This window comes from Cherax quadricarinatus, chromosome 25 (genome assembly GCF_038502225.1).
Source record: "Cherax quadricarinatus isolate ZL_2023a chromosome 25, ASM3850222v1, whole genome shotgun sequence".
Lineage (NCBI taxonomy): Eukaryota > Metazoa > Arthropoda > Malacostraca > Decapoda > Parastacidae > Cherax > Cherax quadricarinatus.
Window position 1 is genome coordinate 4356279 of NC_091316.1, and position 22167 is coordinate 4378445.

Here is a 22167-nt window from a genome sequence, read left to right on the forward strand (position 1 = left end):
AGAAAGAGGTATGATAAAGCTTACGGAGCGGGAAGAGTGACCAGGTAGCGGCCAGTTGAAGAGGCGGGGCCAGGAGCAAAGATTTGACGACACTGGAGGACAGGAGGGTTAGGGAAGACATGATAACGACATACAAAATACTGCGTGGAATAGACAGGTGGACAGAGACAGGATGTTCCAGAGATGGGACACAGAAACAAGAGGTCACAATTGGAAGTTGAAGACATATATGAGTCAAAGGGATGTTAGGAAGTGTTTCTTCAGTCATAGAGTAGTCAGGTAGTGGAATAGCCTAGCAAGTGAGGTAATGGAGGCAGGAACCATACATAGCTTTAAGATGAGTTACGATAAAGCTCATGGAGCAGGGAGAGAGAGGACTTATTAGCACTCGGGGAAGAGGCGGGGCCAGGAGCTGAGTCTCGACCCCTGCAACCGCAATTAGGTGAGTACAATTAGGTGAGTACACACACACACACACACACACCTAGTCAAGCACACACACAGCTGTGACTCGACCCCTGCAACACACACACACACACACACACACACACACACACACACACACACACACACACACACACACACACACACACACACGGAAATGCTACAAATTGATCTCGACAAACTGTAGGATTAGTCATACAAGTTTACCCCCCCTTCTTCACCCACCTCCTCCTCCTCCTCAATAACTTCCTTCATCCTCATCCTTTGATATTTCCCTCTTCATCCTATCCTACTTCAATTCTGCCTTTACTCTCCACACCCGATTCTCCAGTCCCCCTCCTCTCTATCCTGACCACAGTTCTTCTTTATCTCTCACAACCATTCTCTCTCTCTCTCTCTCTCTCTCTCTCTCTCTCTCTCTCTCTCTCTCTCTCTCTCTCTCTCTCTCTCTCTCTCTCTCTCTCTCTCTCTAAACCTTACCCTTAACCTCTGAATATACCCCTTCCGTCCCCACGACCCGTGCCTCGGGGGAACGCCTCAAGAATAACGCCTTAGAGGAATGCCTCGGGGGGAACGCCTCAGGGAGCGTTTGGAAAAGAACGCACGGTGGAGGAAGTGCTTGGGGAACCAGGGGATGGGGGGGGGAAGGAAGCACCGTGGAAGGGTAAGTAGACACGGGAGAGAGAGAGAACAACCTTGGAGGGGCAAGAAGTCAGATTTGGGGAATGTCTTGTGGTACAAGAAGTCAGATTTTGGGAAAATCTTTGTAGAAGGAGACATCTAATTTGAGAAATGACTTGGGGAACAAGCTGTCTAATTTGGGAATTGCCTTGTGGAACAAGAAGTTAAATTTGGGGATTGTCTTGATCAACACGAAGTCAGGTTTGGGGAATGCCTTGATCAACAAGAAGTCAGGTTTGGGGAATGCCTTGATCAACAAGAAGTCAGGTTTGGGGAATGCCTTGATCAACAAGAAGTCAGGTTTGGGGAATGCCTTGATCAACAAGAAGTCAGGTTTAGGGAATGCCTTGATCAACAAGAAGTCAGGTTTAGGGAATGCCTTGATCAACAAGAAGTCAGGTTTGGGGAATGCCTTGCAGAGCATAAATTACGGTTTGGGAAATGCCCGGAAGGGATAAGGCATGAGGTTGGAGCAATGCCCCAATCGGAGAACCTTGTTATACTGGGGAAATACCGTTGAAGGTGGAGTGCTTGGGAGATTTTGGTCCACCAGTGTAAGAGGTCCAGATGAGGAGTGAGAGATGTGAAGGAGTTCTCAAGTGAAGGAATGTAAGACTGGGGATAAGAACACATAAGGGATGAACAGGACTCTGGGGGAAAGAGGTATCAAGAGAAAAATAAAGACCTGGTGGGGGAATGGGGGGAAGTGCCTGTGGTGTGAGGGGGATGATACGGTGTTTTCCTACCTGGAGTCTACTTGGAGTCTGCAAGGAGCCTACCTGGAGCCTACCTGGAGCCTACCTGGAGCCTACCTGGAGCCTACCTGGAGCCTACCTGGAGCCTACCTGGAGCCTACCTGGAGCCTACCTGGAGCCTACCTGGAGCCTACCTGGAGCCTACTTATAATCTATCTGGAGCCTACCCAGATCTACCTAAAACCTACCTGAAATCTACCTGGAGTCTACCTGAAGTCTACCTGGAGTCTACCTGGAGACTACCCAGAATCTACCTGAAGTCTACCTGGAGTCTACCTGGAGACTACCCAGAATCTACCTGAAACCTGCCTGGAGTCTACCTAGAGGGTGGTCCGGGGGTCAACGCCCTCGCTGCCCGATCCACGACCATGCCTCGATGTGGATCAGAGCCTGATCAACCAGGCTGTTACTGCTGATACTGACTTTAGGCATTAATCCAGTTTCCTCATGAAGAGAGCCAATGGTCTTGAAGACAGCCAGGGATCAGAAACATATTTTAGAATGTACAATGAGCTGACACAATAGGACAATTCAGCAATATCCATTATTATTATTTACTTATTCACACCAGGATGGACATGAGGTGTACAATAAGCTAGCCACTACCATCCACAGGATGGACATGAGGTGCACAATAAGCTAGCCACTACCATCCACAGGATGGACATGAGGTGCACAATAAGCTAGCCACTACCATCCACAGGATGGACATGAGGTGTACAATAAACTAGCCACTACCATCCACAGGATGGACATGAGGTGCACAATAAACTAGCCACTACCATCCACAGGATGGGTATGAGGTGTACAATAAACTAGCCACATCGGTGGCAAAATCTCTCTAATCCCGTGGATATATGTATTTTGTTTACTGTCTGTGAAGGATCCTGGGGTAGGAGCATGGAGACACCGGCTGTCCCTGTTCACCTAGAGGTAAATAGGTGCCTGAGTGTTAGGTGAATAGTGTGGTTCGCATCCTGGGGACAAAAATAACCTAATTGTCTTGAAATATTCTTCAGAACTAGGGACTTTCTATATAGTATGTCATTGATGTCAGCTATGGTCTGTATATGGTGTATCATGTTCTTGTAGAGTTAAAATAAAGGAGGATGATGGGAGGAGTATTAAAAGAACCTGGGGAGGAACCTAGGGAGGAACCTAGGGAGGAACCTAGGGAGGAACCTATGGAGGAACCTATGGAGGAACCTATGGAGGAACCTAGGGAGGGACCTGGGGAGGAACCTAGGGAGAAACCTAGGGAGGAACCTAGGGAGGAACCTAGGGAGGAACCTATGGAGGAACCTAGGGAGGAACCTATGGAGGAACCAATGGAGGAACCTAGGGAGGAACCTATGGAGGAACCTATGGAGGAACCTAGGGAGGAACCTATGGAGGAACCTATGGAGGAACCTATGGAGGAACCTATGGAGGAACATAGGGAGGAACCTATGGAGGAATCTATGGAGGAACCTAGGGAGGAACCTATGGAGGAATCTATGGAGGAACCTAGGGAGGAACCTATGGAGGAACCTAGGGAGGAACCTAGGGAGGAACCTAGGGAGGAACCTTGGGAGGAACCAAGGGAGGAACCTAGGGAGGAACCTAGGGAAGAACCTAGGGAGGAACCTAGGGAGGAACCTAGGGAGGAACCTGGGAGGAACCTGGGGAGGAACCTAGGGAGAAACCTGGGAAGGAACCTAGGGAGGAACCTATGGAGGAACCTATGGAGGAACCTAGGGAGGAAACTAGGGAGGAACCTTGGGAGGAACCTATGGAGGAACCTATGGAGGAACCTATGGAGGAACCTAGGGAGGAACCTATGGAGGAACCTATGGAGGAACCTATGGAGGAACCTGGGGAGGAACCTAGGGAGGAACCTAGGGAGGAACCTATGGAGGAACCTAGGGAGGAACCTAGGGAGGAACCTATGGAGGAACCTATGGAGGAACCTAGGGAGGAACCTAGGGAGGAACCTAGGGAGGAACCTAGGGAGGAACCTAGGGAGGAACCTAGGGAGGAACCTAGGGAGGAACCTGGGAAGAACCTGGGGAGGAACATAGGGAGAAACCTGGGGAGGAACCTAGGGAGGAACCTATGGAGGAACCTAGGGAGGAACCTAGGGAGGAACCTAGGGAGGAACCTAGGGAGGAACCTAGGGAGGAACCTAGGGAGGAACCTAGGGAGGAACCTGGGGAGGAACCTAGGGAGGAACCTAGGGAGGAACCTAGGGAGGAACCTAGGGAGGAACCTAGGGAGGAACCTATGGAGGAACCTAGGGAGGAACCTAGGGAGGAACCTTGGGAGGAACCAAGGGAGGAACCTAGGGAGGAACCTAGGGAGGAACCTAGGGAGGAACCTAGGGAGGAACCTGGGCTGGGGAGGAACCTAGGGAGGAACCTGGGGAAGGAACCTTGGGAGGAACCTAGGGAGGATCCTGGGGAAGGAACCTAGGGAGGAACCTGGGGTACGCACGTGAAGGGAGATGCAGGGGAATAGGAACACTGAAGCTTGAAAGAGGAGCCCGGGGAGGAACCTAGGAAGGAACCTGGGGAGGAACCTAGGAAGGAACCTGGGGAGGAACCTGGGGAAGGAACCTGGGGGAGGAACCTGGGGAAGGAACCTTGGGAGGAACCTGGGAAGGAACCTGGGGAAGGAACCTTGGGAGGAACCTGGGAAGGAACCTGGGAGACGAACCTGGAAGGGGGGGGGAGCTTTTGTAGGGGGGGCCTTGAGAGGGGAACACCCTAAGCAATAGTCAAGTCTTGCCCATGCACCAACATGCGAAAACGATATCATCAGTCCATCACCCTTGAAGACGTAGTTTGAGGTGGTCAGTCCCTCAGACTGAGGAACTGGCCACTGGATGAGGGAAGAGAAGGAAAAGGGAGCGAGGGACAGCAAGGAAGGAAGGAAGGAAGGAAGGAAGGGAGGGAGGGAGGGAGGGAAGGAGGGCACTTGGTAAGGTATGGGAGGGAGTAGGTGAAGGGGAGGGACGTGGGAGTGATAGGGAGACTGGCTGGGGATGTGGTAGGAGAAATGAGAGGTTATATGGAAGGCATGATGTGGTGAGGAGGGATTACATGGGTGTTGGGGATTACATGGGTGTTGTGGATAACATGGGTGATGGGGATTACATGGGTGTTGGGGATTACATGGGTGATGAGAATTACATGGGTGATGAGAATTACATGGGTGATGGGGATTACATGGGTGATGGGGATTACATGGGTGATGGGGATTACATGGGTGTTGGGGATTACATGGGTGATGAGAATTACATGGGTGATGAGAATTACATGGGTGATGGGGATTACATGGGTGATGGGGATTACATGGGTGATGGGGATTAGATGGGTGATGGGGATTATATGGGTGATGGGGATTACATGGGTGATGGGGATTACATGGGTGTTGGGAATTACATGGGTGATGGGGATTACATGGGTGATGGGGATTACATGGGTGAAGGGGGATTACAGGAGCGGTGATGGGGATTAAATGGTGATGGGGATTACATGAGTGATAGGATTACATTGGTGATGGGGATTACATGGGTGAAGGGGGATTACAGGAGTAGTGATGAGGATTACATAGGTGAGAAGGGATTGCAGGAGTGGTGATGAGGGTTGCAATGGTAGATAGTGTTAATCCTTATCTTGACCTGATCCCACCTCATATTCTCATATTCTTAGGGAAGCTCTAAACCCATAGGGACCCCATTAAATCTAGGGAATAGAACACAATCTAATGTGATCACATACGATCATAAGAATTCCCCAGAGAAACAACAGTTTCTAACTGGATAAATTTATACTATAACCTATACATTTAATTTAAAGAAATCTGTCCAGTAAAATTTTTAGGGCAACTCGCTTACTTGCAGTCGCTTCCGGAGATGAAAAAAATATATATTGTACTGGTCATATCAAGAAGTTCATTCCTACCAAAAAATCGCCGAGTAACGTAAAGGTATCTCGGTAAGGATGAAATCCAAATTGTATTGAAAACCTTAGAGCCATAAGCAGGTGTGTGGAGGGTGTGTGGAGGGTGTGTGTGTGTGTGTGTGTGTGTGTGTGTCTTTGTGTGTACTCACCTATTTGTACTCACCTATTTGTGTTTGCAGGGGTCGAGTCTTAGCTCCAGGCCCCGCCTCTTCACCGGTTGCTACTGGGCCCTCTCTCTCCCCGCTCCATGAGCTTTATCAAACCTCGTCTTAAAACTGTGTATGGTTCCTGCCTCCACTACGTCATTTTCTAGGCTATTCCACTACATGACAACTCTATGACTGAAGAAATACTTCCTAATATCTCTCTGACTCATTTGCGTCTTCAACTTCCAATTGTGGCCTCTTGTTTCTGTGTCCCCTCCCTGGGACATCCTGTCTTTGTCTACCTTGTCTATTCCACGCAGAATTTTATATGTCGTTATCATGTCTCCCCTGACCCTCCTGTCCTCCAGTGTCGTCAGGCCGATTTCCCTTAATCTTTCTTCATAGGACATTCCCCTTAGCTCTGGAACTAACCTTGTCGCAAACCTTTGTACTTTCTCTAGGTGTGTGTGTGTGTGTGTGTGTGTACTCACCTATTTGTACTCACCTATTTGTGGTTGCAGGGGTCGAGTCCTAGCTCCTGGCCCCGCCTCTTCACCGGTTGCTACTGGGCCCTCTCTCTCCCCGCTCCATGAGCTCTATCAAACCTCGTCTTAAAACTGTGTATGGTTCCTGCCTCCACTACGTCATTTTCTAGGCTATTCCACTGCCTTACAACTCTATGACTGAAGAAATACTTCCTACTATCTCTCTGACTCATTTGTGTCTTCAACTTCCAATTGTGGCCTCTTGTTTCTGTGTCCCCTCCCTGGAACATCCTGTCTTTGTCCACCTTGTCTATTCCACGCAGTATTTTATATGTCGTTATCATGTCTCCCCTGACCCTCCTGTCCTCCAGTGTCGTCAGGCCGATTTCCCTTAATCTTTCTTCATAGGACATTCCCCTTAGTTCTGGAACTAACCTTGTCGCAAACCTTTGTACTTTCTCTAGTTTCTTGACGTGCTTTATCAAGTGCGGGTTCCAAACAGGTGCTGCATACTCCAGTATGGGCCTGACATACACGGTGTGTGTGTGTGTGTGTGTGTGTGTGTGTGTGTGTGTGTGTGTGTGTGTGTGTGTGTGTGTGTGTGTGTGTGTGTGTGTGTGTGTGTGTGCGTGTGTGTGTGTGTGTGTTTGTGTGTACGTACGAGTCTCGGTTTATAGCATATCATCTCGGGGAAATGTACACGAATGCATCCTTCTAGGATACTTTTCTGAAGACGTTTCGATCCTCGGGCTTAAATCCCTTCATATACAAGGTCCAAGAAATAGTGACCGAAATGTCTTCGATAAAAGTGTCATTAGATGACGCATTGAAGTCCATTTCCATCAAGTTGTTGACAATCATTTGTCTTCTTACTACTCTATCGTCTCTGAGTGACAAATATTTTAAGGGAAAGCTAGAAGGAGGGAAGAAGGAAGGAAGGAAGGAAGAAGGGATGAAGGAAGGATGAACAACGGAGGAAATGAAGGAGGCAAGGAGGAAAGAGAGGAGATGTACTCGCGAGGAAGACAAAAATCAGCGTAGTACACCCCCTGGCGTGCAGGTAATGGATCCACAGCCGGAAACGTACTTATGCGCTCACTTCTTGTGTTGACCGAGTCAGCTCACTGTGATACATGCTGAGCTGTGTCCTCCCCCCAACCCCCTAGACTACTTCTGCTCCAAGCTACTGGTTCATGCTTCACCTAGCCACAGCTTGCTGCTGCTGCTGCTGCTGCTGCTAGGGACAGGTGTCCCTCGAGGGCAGGCCATCCTGTACTGAGATGGAGGTTACTTAATAACATGATAGCGGAGCCCCGAGCAACTTTTAAGATATAAAAAGAAAACATCAGTGTTGTGAGGTGAGTAGTACAGGTGTGCAGCCTAACCTAGTTTGTTAACATATATGTGTGTGTGTGTGTATATCTATATCTATATATATATATATATATATATATATATATATATATATATATATATATATATATATATATATATATATATATTGTGTGTGTGTGTGTATACAAATGAGATTATGAATCTCATCCAACTTCTGCGAAGCTGAACGCGAGTCAGGAATGCAGCAGGCATTCCCTCTCTGGATGTCCACGCTAAGACACTGGGACATGAAAGTGGCCGCCTTTCGTTCATTAGAGGTGTTAATGACCCTGGAATATAGTTCCTTGAGGAAGCGTGTGGCATTCTTTTCCCATAGACTCAGGTCTACGATCAGGGAGGTCTAGCAAATACTACCTTCGCATCTTTGTTCATTTTACATCCTGGGTACTTCAGCGAACTTATACAAAACATAGTTTAGTTAAAGTCATAAATAAATTCATGATATTGGTGGTGGTAAATAAATCTGGGATGCGTGTGAGCATGTTGGTCATGACGCCTGCAAGGCGAGAACTCATTACCTGGGGACCCACGGCAGACTTACGTCTTCCGGCAGCCCAAAACATCAGCGAGCCTCCTGCCGACAATTTCCTGGATTTATACTCTGATTTGTGTCATGAGTATCTTGTTTATTCACCACACACACACACACACACACACACACACACACACACACACACACACACACACACACACACACACACACACACACACACACACACACACACACACACACACACACACACAAACACACACACACCTAGCAAAGCACATAGATAACATATAAATATTGATTAAATAAGCAACAGTGTCAGGTAAAAAGGCTCGCGAGCAACAGAGACATTTAATACGACTACCACAAATGTAAACAATGCGAAAACACAGAGAGTATAAATATATTGCTCCTCGCCAAGTTTCCTTTGTTTTCTATCGGTATATAAAGGTACTTTGAAAATCTCCTGGACGGCGAAACGTAGCCGTTATAAATGTGAGTTACTTTTGTGTCCTCTTTCTTGACAAAGATACCAGTGAAAATAAGGCAAATATCAGTCTGGTACAAGAACCGAGAACAATTACTCGGGAGAAATGTACTAATGTGACTGAATCTTTCTACTGTTACAAGACTCGAGTACATCCCTATTACGTGATCCAGACCCCTCACTTGTTGCAGGATCCAGCTTCCTTCTTTACTGAATGATCCAGACCCCTCACCTGTTGCAGGATCCAGCTTCCCTCTTTACTGAATGATCCAGACCCCTCACCTGTTGCAGGATCCAGCTTCCCTCTTTACTGAATGATCCAGACCCCTCACCTGTTGCAGGATCCAGCTTCCCTCTTTACTGAATGATCCAGACCCCTCACCTGTTGCAGGATCCAGCTTCCCTCTTTACTGAATGATTCAGACCCCTCATATGTTGCAGGATCCAGCTTCCTTCTTTACTGAATGATCCAGACCCCTCACCTTTTGCAGGATCCAGCTTCCTTCTTTACTGAATGATCCAGACCCCTCACCTGTTGCAGGATCCAGCTTCCTTCTTTACTGAATGATCCAGACCCCTCACCTGTTGCAGGATCCAGCTTCCCTCTTTACTGAATGATCCAGACCCCTCACCTGTTGCAGGATCCAGCTTCCCTCTTTACTGAATGATTCAGACCCCTGAATGATCCAGACCCCTCACCTGTTGCAGGATCCAGCTTCCCTCTTTACTGAATTGATTCAGATCCAGCCCCTCTTTACTATGATTGCAGGATCCAGCTTCCCTCTTTACTGAATGATTCAGACCCCTCATGTGTTGCAGGATCCAGCTTCCTTCTTTACTGAATGATCCAGACCCCTCACCTTTTGCAGGATCCAGCTTCCTTCTTTACTAAATGATCCAGACTCCTCACCTGCTCAGGATCTGGCAATAATGTAGTTGAAAACTATGATGTATTCGTTACTGAAGATTTCGTTTGGCTTGTTGAGTAATATTTGCAGTCATTATCTGCTGAAAGCTGATTATTCTGCAGGTCTTAGAGGAGAATTTATGGATCGGTATGATAATTCATGAGTAGTTCTTGCATGATCCAAACCCGTCACCTGTTGCAGGATCCAAATCCGTCACCTGTTTCAGGATCCAAATCCGTCACCTGTTGCAGGATCCAAATCCGTCACCTGTTGCAGGATCCAAATCCGTCACCTGTTGCAGGATCCAAATCCGTCACCTGTTGCAGGATCCAAATCCGTCACCTGTTGCAGGATCCAAATCCGTCACCTGTTGCAGGATCCAAATGCCTTCTCTATTTCATGACACAGGGTCCTTCACCTCTGGGTTTTTATGAAAACACTTATCAGTTCAGATTTAACACCCTTTCAGTAGAGATTTATAGTATAAATCATCATTTCTTCATTAATTCCTAAACAAGTGTCTCTTTACTAGCATCTAAAGTAGTTTTCCTTGTTGTATAGACCTAGTTCTCACCCCTACTGTTTTAGCAAGTATGTCTTTCCTATTGCGAAGACCAGTGTTCCTTCCCCGTTATATATCACACCTTGTTTGTGTGCTTATATAACCTATCCTTCTATTGCATTACCCAATTTCATCTCCTATTAAACGACCCATTGTCATCATTGTATTTATCTCCACTTCTCCTCTATTGAATCTGTATTACTCATCACTCCCATAATGTATAACCAAGAATGATTCATATATTATCAAGCAGACTAGCAGTACACACTGAGCCGGTTTGCTTCGCTCACCTACCTAACCCTGAGTTAACATTGAAACAACAGATTTATACCTGGTTTCTTTCAGTCTACAATTCAATCCAATGTTAATTAACGGGTAATACTAGACCTTTAACCAGTTTGTTTTACTATGCAGTCCAATCGTATGTTAACAAGGAGACAGTACTGCACAAGCTGATAATACTGTCTGCGAAATCATTCGAAGATTTTTCTGAATAAAGCTTATGTTTTCCCCTGAAGCTTAGCAGGGAACTTGGGGCAGGGTTGCAAGTTTAGAGCGGGCCTTGGTCTGGCGTCTACACACAACTCGCTGTAACGGCCAGCTTGCTTCAACTTCCTGTGTATTACGGTCATTATTATTATTATGGTGTTCCCCACATGGCAGTGACCCGAGCAGTGTTCTCACGGCGGGGGGCTGGTTGGCTAGGGGGCTGGTTGGCTGGGGGGCTGGTTGGCTGGCTATCTAGGGGGCTGGCTGGCTTGTTGGCTGGCGGGGACGCTGGCTGATGGTGGCAGCCCCCGGCCAAGCCAAGCTTGTTTTCTCTACCGTGATTATTGCAACACCTCCACCTTGTTTTGCCCCAAGAAGTCCTCTACAGTCTTCACCAATACTCAACCAGCTATAAAACCACCTAAATATGGGATAGAAATCTTTAGCTCAAGATCATTCACACGTCTCCGTGCGTCATCAGGAGCTATGCAATGTTGCAAGAGTAGCAACAGGTGGGTTGAGGGGGAAGTATTCTCAGAGGAAAGGTAGAGCGTATTTATCTTTGTTAATGATTAAATAGCTACTAAATGGGGCTCTGGTGGCCTGGTGGTTAACGCTCTCGCTTCACACGGCGAGGGCCTGGGTTCGATTCCCAGCCAGAGTAGAAACATTGGACGTGTTTCTTTCCACCTGTTGTCTATGTTCCCCATCAGTAAAATGGGTACCTGGGTGTTAGTCGACTGGTGTGGGTCGCATCCTGGGACACTGACCTAAGGAGGCCTGGTCACAGACCGGGCCGCGGGGGCGTTGACCCCCGGAACTCTCTCCATGTAAACTCCATGTAAACTCCATGTAAACTCTCCATGTATATAGCATCCTTAAACCCTGAACACTTAACCATACCAGGTGCTGTTACACCAGTCTCTATACTTATCGCATATTTCCAATTTTTGTTTTAACGTTGTCTTTAGGAATTCCTCTGAGTTGGCCCTACCTAACACGACCTGACCTGAAGTGTAATAGGAGTAGATTGTTGTTTAAGTAGTTTACCTCTCGTCCTCTCCACTTCAGAGGATTTGTACACCAAGTAAGACCTCCTAAACACGAAATTTGTAGCCAAGATAAATGTTATCAGGGTTGATGACAGCCCAGCCGTGGAAGAGCTCAAGGAACGTAATAGGGCAATTTCGAAATCCATTTGTCATTCGTGACAGGATATGCAGCACGTAAACGCCATCATCAATAAACTGGAAGTTCTTAAAAAACAGAGCAGCTGGTATGAGTGTCTTCCAGTGAACCTAGTGAGCAGGTTACCTGACCATCAGCGGAGTGTAAGCTTATTCAGGTATACACAAATTCAGTTACATAGATTGTCATACATAACAGCATATGTGTAGAGAACCTAGGGTAACTCAGAAAAGTCAGACAGAGTGACTTGATTCCACTGGGGTCCTAACCAGGGAAACTGTCCTGACACAGCTGTTATGACGCCTTCTTAGATGACATGACCTGACTTGTCTCCATGCCAATGTAAACCATGATTTCCTCTCTTGTACTCCTGACGAGGGACATACACAGAGGTCGAAACAAGATAAAAATAATGGCAATGACAATCTTTATTTCTGTAAAGTATAGTATAAAGTATAATATACAACACTGGTATACAAAGCCCCTTGTTACTCCGGGAATTTCGGACTTATCTGGAGAGTTTATCTGGAGTTTATCTGGAGAGAGTTCCGGGGGTCAACGCCCCCGCGGCCCGGTCTGTGACCAGGCCTCTTTAGGTCAGTGTCCCAGGATGCGACCCACACCAGTCGACTAACACCCAGGTACCCATTTTACTGATGGGGAACATAGACAACAGGTGGAAAGAAACACGTCCAATGTTTCTACTCTGGCTGGGAATCGAACCCAGGCCCTCACCGTGTGAAGCGAGAGCGTTAACCACCAGGCCACCAGAGCCCTTATAATTAATTTATATCTAGTAAGCTATTATTTAATCAGGTTAGTTTACTACAATGCCGTGACTTGCAATTTGTAACACTTTATAGATAACAAGTTGGTATAACATTTGCAGTATACCTGGAAGGGAGTATATCTGGAGGGTGTTCGGGGGGTCAACGCCCCCGCGGCCCGGTCCATGACCAGTGGTGACTACTGAACTAACTAAAATATTCTTGGTTAATACGTAAGCTGAAATATATTGGCCTATGAATATCACTGTTTTTCTGTGTCTGTCTGTGGATTCTGTCTTACGTACAAGTTGTATTCTCGTGTTTTTGATAAACAGTTTATACTTAGATGTCTATAACTGGTGCTTTCTGTCGAGTTGTTATATACAATTTTTTTCTTAACTTGGCGAGAGCATATTGGTGTTGGCAGACAGTCTCATGTGAACCAGAAACATCAATAGACTAGTGCAAGAACCTGTGCCAATAGAACCAGAACTAGTTCTGGCATACTTCTGGAATCAACAACAGCACCAACAGTTTTAATACCAGTATCTATTGCTAGCTCTGCTAGTACCAACACTAAAACAACCATCACCGACACAACTAGCACCAACGCAATTAGCATTGACACCACTAGCACCAACACCACTAGTACCAACACCACTAGCTCCAACACCACTAGCACCAACACCACTAGCACCAACACCACTAGCATCAACACCACTAGCACCAACACCACTAGCACCAACCCCACTAGTACCAACACCACTAACTCCAACATAATTAGTATCAACACCACTAGCACCAACACCACTAGTACCAACACCACTAACACCAACACCATTAGTACCAACCCCACTAGTACCAACGCCACTAGCACCAACACCACTAACACCAACACTATTAGTACCAACCCCACTAGTTCCAACACCACTAGCACCAACACCACTAGCAAAAACACCACTAGCACCAACACCACTAGCACCAACACCACTAGCACCAACACCACTAGCACCAACACCACTAGTACCAACACCACTAGCACCAACACTAAAACGACCATCACCACCAATACTAGCATCCAACACCAATAAGTACCAGCATCGTGATCAACACCAGCAGCAACACCGTGAACCTCAACACTAACAGACCCCAACACCAGCAGCTCCAACACAGTCACCTTCAACAGCGCAACAGCATCGTCAGCAGCACCAGCTACACAAGCAACTGAAACACCCACAGCGAATTAGCATCACCAGAAGCGCCAACTCGTGTGTTTACCAGCATCGTCAGAAGCACCAGCAACACTCCCACACAGGAAGAACCGTGTCAACTCCACCATCACACTTCCCCAACACCCACCGATTCTCTGCTCCAACACTTCCTTCGTCAACAATTATTCGGACTGCTGCCTCACCCTTAGCACCCTCTCCTTTTCCAAAGGAGCTTGCTACCCTCTCTCCTTCCTCTCTCTCTCTCTCTCTCTCTCTCTCTCTCTCTCTCTCTCTCTCTCTCTCTCTCTCTCTCTTTCTCTTTCTCTCTGCCCTCTCTCATCCTCAGTACCTCCCTCTTCCCTAAGCTCCCATTTTATCTAACCCATGATCACCCAAGGGCTTATCCAACCCATGCTATATCCTCCCCTTGTCCGGTACCTGCACCATTTTCCCCAGAATCTTTATTTTTCCCCACTCACTGTTCCATAATCTCCCCGGGGTTTCTACACTTCCCTGCCCCATAATTTCTTCTAATCTCCATTTCCCCGGCGCCATAATCTCCCTTGCTTTCCCTTAACCACTGCTTCTAAATCTCTTGGGATCTCCTCTTACCACTTCCTCACAATCCCTCATAATCACTGACCAATAATCTTCCAGGATCTTCCTTCCTCATTGCTCAATAAACTACCAATACATTTTCTCCCTAGTGGAATATAATCTCTGAATCTCTCTCCATTGGCCCGGTGTCTCCCCGAGTCGGTCTTTTTTCCCTACTGTTCAATAATCTTCTGTGCCATCACCTATCCGGGTGCCCATATCGCGGGGCACCCAGATGGGCGTGGTCTGTGTGTGACCTGCTGTGCTGGTCCAGATTAAGTGCGTTGTTTACCCCAGGGCATCTTTTTCCTTGAGTGAGGTTTGTAGTCTCTGACCCCCTAGACTGTACTCCGTCTGCGGCCTTCTTTGCCCTTCCCCCCGTGCCTGTGTCTGTGTGTGTCCAGTCCCTTTGTAGTTCTGTGGTCTTGATGTGTATTCTTCTCATCAACTTCACGTCATCTGTGTGTGTGTGTGTGTGTGCGTGTGTGTGTGTGTGTATGTGTGTGTGTGTGTGTGTGTGTGTGTGTGTGTGTGTGTGTGTGTGTGTGTGTGTGTGTGTGGGTGGGTGGGTGTGTGGGTGGGTGTGTGTGGGGGTGTGTAAGGAAGAGACAAGAGAGACAGGTAAAGGACAGAGAAATACTCAAACAAGGCAGAGTGTTCCATTGCAACATGGCTGTCAAGATATGATAGGAGGCGACCTCAAGCTGCACCTTAATCAGAGGGACGTAGTGAGCTCTTTCCAGTTTTATTTCTGAAAAACATTGAAAAATTTCCCACGTATGTCTGTGGCCCCTCCCTTGAACCAACCTGAAGATATATATATATATATATATATATATATATATATATATATATATATATATATATATATATATATATATATATATATATATATATATATATATATATATATATATATATGTATATCGATAGATAGATAGATAGATGGGGTCCACCTCTGGTGTAAATTGTGGGACCCATAGCCTCGGATTTTTTCCTCTCCGTGGGAGATAAAATGAGAAATAAACTGGTTTGCGGAAGATCAGGCTCCATCACCTGCAGGTCTGTGGTTATAGACTGGCAGAGGCATTCACCTGACAAGAAAATTCCACCTTTATGTCGACATTAGACTATTATCGCTTCCAACACTTAAAAAAAGCTTGGCTTCTAAAATGCAAGTCACGATTCCAGACAGTCAACCCCCGTATCTAGCTGCAAGAAATGTGTCAAAGTTGTCTCAAGTAACTGTAATAGATTAAAAGATTATATCCTTCTTAAATCCCAAGACAAATAAGAGGCTATCGAGCCTATAACGGCCAGTTAATCTGCTGTGCACGGGGTAAATAACCCTCTTTGTAAAAGAATGGAACCGCAATAAAGGAGACAAGTGATGGTAAACCTATGTACGTCACTGTCGACAATCACTGGAAAAGAATAAATTTGTTTATCCCGTCTCTGTTTGGCACCAGTCAGTCACTCGATGAATCCTGGAGACGTCTAGCTTTACCGGATGTGGGACGTTGACCAGTTATAGCGTATTACCAAGAGAAAGACTGACTTGAGAGTGAATCCTCTATAGTTAGACATACCATCAACTGCAGCAAACATCAACAGTGAGAACTTAGTTCCTTGATATGGAATGCATCAAGGAATTTCACCTCGTCCTCGAATCTCTTGCTCACGTAGATGCCCTCGCTAGTATTTACTTATACGTAGGAGAAGCCTGCTACCCTCAGGGATATCTATCAAATTGCTGCCATTGATGGTAGATTACATTTACTCTACATAAAAAGCCCTATATTATTTATATACCGATTATAACATGCTATTACACCAGTAATAATTAGTGAAGGGAAGATTGCTTTGCAGCGAGTGAAGAGAACATGAAGTGATTCTCTTTGATGATTAAAGAAAACGTCAAAAATTATACGTTTGCATTTTAATGTCACGGTTAAAAGAAAAGTGACGTATGTTTACGAAGACGAGACGTCTCCGGACAATCTGATGTCACTACTGGAGCTGTTGCACGAATGTATGCTGATCTTACCGTGCACCCATAAAATTTAAATTCTTTTGAATAAATGTGGCTCTACGGTAATTTTTGAAGACTCTTTTGGGTAATATTGCATGCAAATCATCCACGAAAATCACATTGTTATGCTGTGACTCCTACCTGCCCAACAACAGAGGCTGTAAAACCTTTCATGGAAGAATATATGTTCTTGAAAATGCACATCTCTCTCTTTTTTGAGAAGAGGATTGGTTACCCCATACCATCTTTGACTTCTGAACATGATAGACATCTTTAGGAGATGAGGCTTTCACCTCGACCCGGCCTGTTTGAAGATGGTTTCAAAGGTCACTGTCAATTTCGTGTAACTGGTTAGCTTACAGTGGTAATCTCCTGGGCTGTCATTTCCCTCTGCCGGTGGTAATCTGTGAGACTGTCACTTCCCTCTACTGGTGGTAATCTGTGGGGTTGTCACTTTCCTCTACTGGTGATAATCTGTTGGGCTATCACTTCCTTCTACTGGTAGTTATCTGCGGGGCTGTCACTTCCCTGTGATTGCTTGGTGTGTGGTGCTAATCTGCGGGGCTGTCACTTCCCTGTGACTGCGTGGTCTCTGGCGGTAATCTGTGAGGCTGTGACTGCGTGGCAGTAATCTGTGGGTGTGTGAGCCGGTCTCAGCACTCCCATTCACACCGTTCTTAATTAATCGTTAGAATTTCCAAGATAGAGGAGAAAATCCCCTCCTATTCATCCCGTCTCTTTAAAAAAAAAGAGAGAGAAAAATCCTCTGTCACCAGAGAACTCTCCTTTCCCTCTCCCCTCTATTCGCCAAAGACCACCAGCCCCGAGGCGACTCCTAGTCTTATTAACCCTCTTTTTTCCCCTCTTTCCCTCTGTCTGGGCTGTCACTCGACCCTCAGCACGCGGCGAGCATGTGGCCAACCCAGGAGGGGAAATCGCCAGGGTTTTTAATGAATTATTGTCCCTCGTACGAGATGTTTTGAGGGGTGAGTGATGGAGGGGTTGACGGCCGACTGAGTCGTTAGTGCCTTGCAGCGACCCGGCCATAGAACCGGAGGAGCCGGTCACTCTGGCACTGTCAAGGACCCACAAATTAGCGTCGTTTGTTGATGAGTCGATTCGGCAGGGTGATTGGATCAGGGCGGTGACCAATAAACTCCCTCCGACAGACAGCAAGTGTCAATTTGGGTCCACGATAAAAAGGAAAAAAAGGAAAAGGAAAAAAACACGTCAATGTGAACTGTTCCTGACAAGTTCCATTTACAAAGGCAGAAAAATGCCCCGAGCTTGACGCATACGTCAGTAGCATTTGTTTCTGAAGGAGAAGAGTATTGCTATTATGTTACAAGGAGAATGATTAATGCTATTGTGTGCTGATTGGTCAATCCAGAGCCTCTTTTTTTCATTAGGGAGACTCAAGAGAGGCAGCAGCAACAGCCTTCAAGAAGCAAGGTTTGTCCACTAGTGTTGAGGAAAGAATCTGCGAAGATAGTTTTTTTGTTGGTTGTTATTGTTGGTGGTTGTGGATGTTGTGGTGGTTGTCTATGCGGTTTTGTGAATGTTGTGGTTGTTGTTGGGAATGTCTGTCGATTGTTTTTGAGGTCTTATACAAAGGGGATGAAACAAATATCGCATGAAGGAGAAACAGAGATATTGTACGAGGAACAAAGCCCGATACTTGAAGATTTCCAGCAGACACTGGAGTTTTGACACCTCAGCCTCTTGTTTGGGTTATGATTCCCAGCCACTGAGGAATTTACTAACTGGTGTACAAAACAAAAGTCCAAGTAAATGACCCATAAACTATCTCTCTCTCTCTCTCTCTCTCTCACACACACACACACACACACACACACACACACACACACACACACACACACACACACACACCTGTTTTTACTTCTAGATGGAAAGGGGTAACAGGGGTGTATGGAAAAGGGTGCCCATACGTTTCAATGGGCTGAGGTTCGACTTAGGGACCATTCGACTGTGGGATGAACAGATTCACTACTGAGCTGCTCGCGACGGACGTGTTTGGAGTGGTGCAGGATGAGGAGGAAAATGAAGAAAATGGGAGATGGACAGGAGGAGGAGGAGGAGGAGGAGGAGGAAGAAGAAGAAGAGAAATAGGAGAAGGAGGAAAAAGCGGAAATAACGCAGGGGAGGGGAAGACGGAGGTGGTGGTAGAAGAGGAGGAGGAAAAGGAGGAAGTGGTGGTTGTGGAAGAGGTGGTTACAGAAGAGGCGGAAGAGGAAGAGACAAAGACAGAGGAAGAGGGTAGACGGCAGTAGTAGCTAGGGAGGATGAGACGTGGTGTAGATGATGCTAATAATACATTTACAGAGAAACTCCAAATCTGAAGGGGGTCACAGCTCTTGGGAAATGAAAGGCATCAAAACTGATCCAAGGGAGAGGAGGGGTAGCTTAAACTCCTTCGATCAGGAGCCCTTCACCGGTATCAGGGTCTCAGAACGCAACCCCCTCTTGAAAGAACGAAGATTTTTCACTAGAAACGGCGCTACCTCCGTCGGTGCTGCCTCCGTCGGTGCTACCTCCGTCGGTGCTACCTCCGTCGGTGCTGCCTCCGTCGGTGCTACCTCCGTCGGTGCTACCTCCGTCGGTGCTACTTCCGTCGGTGCTACCTCCGTCGGTGCTACCTCCGTCGGTGCTACCTCCGTCGGTGCTACCTCCGTCGGTGCTACCTCCGTCAGTGCTACGTCCGTCCGCGCTACCTCCGTTGGCGCTACCTCCGTCAGTGCTACCTCCGTCGGCACTGTATCCATCGCCGCCTCCGCCGTCGCTAGCTCCCGTGGTTCGACACGAAGGCAGATGTCGAAGAGCAAAAGACAGAACCCCAGCGTTGAAGCCGAGAATAAAGAATGCGTGCGATTGAATGTGAGAGAGGAAAGAGAGAGAGAATGAGAAGGGTAAAGAATACGAAGGGGAGAGAACAAGAAAGGAGGGAGAAAATGAGAAGGGAGAATGAGAGAAGAATGACGGAAGGCCAACCACCGGTACCAGAGCCGCCGGGCGGGGGGGAAGGGGGAGGGGGAGAACCCTCACCCACCAAACAACGCTACCCGATCACCTCAAATTGACCAGAAACCGACAAACCCCCATTGTCTTCTCTCCCCCTCCCTCCCATTCCCCCAAAGCAGCCACCCCTCCTTAAGTACCACTTTCATACCCCTTCTCCCCTCGTCCATCCCCTCAAATCCCCTCTACGTTTGTTTTTCATTCTCCCCTGCATAGATTTTAATCGGTGTTTTATGTCAGATAACATTAGAGCGTAGCACGCAATCTCGATTATCTGTAAAGATATTTTAAAGCTTCTTATAGGAATAAAGCTCGGAATTCCTAAGAATATATATATATATATATATATATATATATATATATATATATATATATATATATATATATATATATATATATATATATATATATATATATATATATATATATATATATATATATATATTAGGTAGTAGGTTGGTAGACAGCAACCACCCAGGGAGGTACTACCGTCCTGCCAAGTGAGTGTAAAACGAAAGCCTGTAATTGTTTTACATGATTGTAGGATTGCTGGTGTCTTTTGTCTGTCTCATAAATATGCAAGATTACAGGTACGTCTTGCTACTTCTACTTACACTTAGGTCACACTACACATACATGTACACGTTTATTTATACACACTCATCTGAGTTTTCTTTGATTTTATCTTAATAGTTCTTGGTCTTATTACTTTTCCTTTTATATCCATGGGGAAGTGGAATAAGAATCTTTCCTCCGTAAGCCATGCGTGTTGTAAAAGTCAACTAAAATGCAGGGAACAATGGGCTAGTAATCCCTTTTCCTGTAAAGATTACTAAAAAGAATAATAAGAAGAAAATTGTCAAAGTGGGAAGTCTGAATGTGCTTGGATGTTGTGCGAATGATAAGAAAGAGATGATTGTGGATGTTATGAATGAGAAGAAACTGGATGTCCTGGCTTTAAGTGAAACAAAGCTGAAGGGGGTGGGAGAGTTTCAATGGAGAGGAATAAATGGGATTAGGTCAGGGGTTTCAAATAGAGTTAGAGCTAAAGAAGGAGTAGCAATAATGTTGAAGGATAAGCTATGGCAGGAAAAGAGGGACTACAAATGCATAAATTCAAGGATTATGTGGAGTAAAATAAAGATTGGATGTGAAAAGTGGGTTATAGTAAGCGTGTATGCACCTGGAGAAGAGAGAAGTGTAGAGGAGAGAGAGAGATTCTGGGAAATGTTGAGTGAATGCGTGGGGAGTTTTGAATCAAGTGTGAGAGTAATGGTGGTTGGGGATTTCAATGCTAAAGTGGGTAAAAATGTTATGGAGGGAGTAGTAGGTAAATTTGGGGTGCCAGGGGTAAATGTAAATGGGGAGCCTTTAATTGAGCTATGTGTAGAAAGAAATTTGGTAATAAGTAATACATATTTTATGAAAAAGAGGATAAATAAATATACAAGGTATGATGTAGCACGTAATGAAAGTAGTTTGTTAGATTATGTATTGGTGGATGAAAGGTTGATGGGTAGGCTCCAGGATGTACATGTTTATAGAGGGGCAACTGATATATCGGATCATTATTTAGTTTTAGCTACAGTTAGAGTAAGAGGTAGATGGGAAAAGAGGAAGGTGGCAACAACAAGTAAGAGGGAGGTGAAAGTGTATAAACTAAGGGAGGAGGAAGTTCGGGCGAGATATAAGCGACTATTGGCAGAAAGGTGGGCTAGTGCAAAGATGAGTAGTGGGGGGGTTGAAGAGGGTTGGAATAGTTTCAAAAATGCAGTATTAGAATGTGGGGCAGAAGTTTGTGGTTATAGGAGGGTGGGGGCAGGAGGAAAGAGGAGTGATTGGTGGAATGATGAAGTAAAGGGTGTGATAAAAGAGAAAAGGTAGCTTACGAGAGGTTTTTACAAAGCAGAAGTGTTATAAGAAGAGCAGAGTATATGGAGAGTAAAAGAAAGGTGAAGAGAGTGGTGAGAGAGTGCAAAAGGAGAGCAGATGAAAGAGTGGGAGAGGCACTGTCAAGAAATTTTAATGAAAATAAGAAAAAATTTTGGAGTGAGTTAAACAAGTTAAGAAAGCCTAGGGAAAATATGGATTTGTCCGTTAAAAACAGAGTAGGGGAGTTAGTAGATGGGGAGAGGGAGGTATTAGGTAGATGCCGAGAATATTTTGAGGAACTTTTAAATGTTGAGGAAGAAAGGGAGGCGGTAATTTCATGCACTGGCCAGGGAGGTATACCATCTTTTAGGAGTGAAGAAGAGCAGAATGTAAGTGTGGTGGAGGTACGTGAGGCATTACGTAGAATGAAAGGGGGTAAAGCAGCTGGAACTGATGGGATCATGACAGAAATGTTAAAAGCAGGGGGGGATATAGTGTTGGAGTGGTTGGTACTTTTGTTTAATAAATGTATGAAAGAGGGGAAGGTACCTAGGGATTGGCGGAGAGCATGTATAGTCCCTTTATATAAAGGGAAAGGGGACAAAAGAGATTGTAAAAATTATAGAGGAATAAGTTTACTGAGTATACCAGGAAAAGTATACGGTAGAGTTATAATTG